The sequence below is a fragment of the Nicotiana attenuata genome, unplaced genomic scaffold (genome assembly GCF_001879085.1).
Source record: "Nicotiana attenuata strain UT unplaced genomic scaffold, NIATTr2, whole genome shotgun sequence".
Lineage (NCBI taxonomy): Eukaryota > Viridiplantae > Streptophyta > Magnoliopsida > Solanales > Solanaceae > Nicotiana > Nicotiana attenuata.
Genome location: NW_017675890.1, coordinates 49853 through 52468, shown reverse-complemented (window position 1 = coordinate 52468; position 2616 = coordinate 49853). Strand labels below are relative to the sequence as shown.

The 2616-nt window shown below is 33.7% G+C and overlaps 1 pseudogene; it reads left to right on the top strand.

The window, feature by feature from the left end:
- Window positions 1–6: 6 nt before the first annotated feature.
- Window positions 7–1478, top strand: LOC109220555 (annotated as a pseudogene).
- The last annotated feature ends 1138 nt before the right edge of the window (window positions 1479–2616 follow it).

Sequence of the window (2616 nt, the reverse complement as noted above, 5' to 3'; positions counted from 1 at the left end):
GAACATCAACAATTAGTAAAGAATTTGACAGATGAGCAAAGGTCAGTTTATGAAAAAATAATAAGAGATGTGAATGAAGACAAAGGTGGATTTTTCTTTTTATATGGTTTTGGAGGAACAGGCAAGACTTTTATTTGGAGAACTCTATCTTCTGCCTTAAGATCTAGAGGAGATATTGTGTTAACTGTTGCATCTAGCGGGATTGCATCTTTGTTGCTACCAGGTGGTCGAACAGCTCATTCAAGATTTGTGATTCCTCTAAATGTAACTGAAGATTCAACATGTAATATCAAGCAAGGTACTCCTTTAGCAAATTTAATTATTAAGGCAAAGTTGATTATTTGGGATGAGGCACCCATGATGCATAGATATTGTTTTGAAGCTCTTGATAAAACTTTAAGAGATATTCTTAGGTTTAAAGATGCATCCAATTTACACCGACCATTTGGAGGTAAAACAATTGTTCTTGGTGGTGACTTCAGACAAATATTACCAGTCATTCCAAAAGGTAGTAGACAAGATATTGTTAAATGCTTCTCTCAATTCTTCTTACTTGTGGCCTCACTGTCAACTCTTAAAGTTAACAAAGAATATGAGATTGCAAGGTAATGAAATAGGGACACATCTAGATGAGTTGAGAATTTTTTTCAGATTGGATTTTGGCAATTGGCGATGGTATAGTTGGTACTTCTGTTGAGGGCAATGAAAAAGTCCAAATACTAGATGATCTTTTGATAAAACAATCTGTTGATCCAACATCTGCAATTGTAGAAAGTACATATCCAGATTTCAACAGTCGTTGCAATGACATAGGATACCTCCAGCAAAGAGCCATTCTTACTCCAACTCTTGATATGGTGGAATCAATCAACGAATATATGATTTCTCTTAATCAAAGTTATGAGAAATCATATTTGAGTTCCGATACAATCTGCAGCTCTGACAATACTTATTCAGCACTGGAACATGTACACACTCCTCAATTCTTAAATACAATTAAATGTTCTGGAGTTCCAAATCATGCTCTTACTCTAAAGGTTGATATTCCAGTAATGTTATTAAGAAATATTGATCAGTCAGCAGGATTATGTAATGGAACAAGGTTGATCATAACTAAACTTGGAATCCAAGTTATTGAAGCCAAGGTGTTAGCAGGACAGATGGCCGGACAGAAAGTGTTTATTCCAAGAATGACATTGACTCCATCTGATGCTAGAATTCCATTTAAGTTCCAGCGAAGACAATTTCCAATCATCGTTTCTTTTGCCATGACAATCAACAAAAGTCAAGGACAGTCATTGTCTCATGTGGGATTATTTTTGAAGAAACCAGTTTTCACACATGGACAACTATATGTTGCTCTTTCTCGAGTGACAAGCAGAAAGGGATTAAAAATTTTGGTTTGTGATGACGATGGGCAAATAACTACTGAAGCTACAAATTTTGTATTTAAAGAAGTTTTTCGAAATTTAGTCTGACACTCGAAAGATAATCATTGTCTTTTTTGAGGTTTAAGTACAACTTTTGTTGCTGAGTTTCATTAACCAAGTGCGACAATAGCTGTTGATAAGATATTTGAAACATGTAATAGGTACGCTTTACTTTTCTGTTTTTTTTTTATATCTTTCTCTATTTCTCTATTTTATACATAAATTAACATTTCATAAAATGTTGCAAATACAGATCTGTCAGGATTTGCCATAACATGGATTAACGGGATTTCTTACATCGCATTTATGAAGAAGCACAGAATATCATGTACGAATTTTTTCCTTTTTCCTTTCCTCTTCAGTTTTGTTAATTGCAACAGATTATAAGTTGGATTTTACAATATTGTATTACGAACGACTAAGTAAATGCAATTTGTTTTTGTTTCTTATTTTCTGCATTTTTTAGTTTTGTAATATCGATTTGAAAGAGGGGATTGTCACTGGAGGTTAAACTTGGCCACTACTTCAAATTTGGAATTAGTACTGGAGATGATGTTCAATGTCAGCTTTCAAAGGCGATTGGATATGTACGTTGTGTGTGTACTTATGATATCATATCCTCATTGTAAGATAGCTAGATGTTTTCCCTCTTCAGTTTCTAAAACATAATTAACATTCTAATTTTAATTCGCACCGTCTTTTCCATTCACAAACATTATTTTGACAGGTGGAGTGATGTCGTTTAATGATGATGGTACTTCAAGGAAATTCCAAGCCCAGTTTCTCAAAGGTTCATTTCTCTATTTTGTATATTTAATTTCTGAATATTACGTTATACGATAATTAATTGAGCGAAGAAAAGGTGTTATTCTCTGTGTCGCTACTTCACGATTCAATACATGTGGTTTTATGTCCTTTTTAAATGTTAAAAGTTGTATATTGAAGATTAGCTGCAAGAAAATGCTGTAAAAAATGTAGACGATAGCTTGCTCTGGCATCACATAGAAAATAAGGATGGTGAAGGAAGGAGGTTATAAGTGAGTCAAAAATCATGGCAACTGCAGTGTCTGTGGCAAATATTGATGTAACTGTGAGCACGTGATTTTTGCCCTATATGAATTGCTCCCATAGTTTCAAAACAAAATAGTTTCTTTTATCTACTTGCAATTTTTTTTTGGATTTTGTG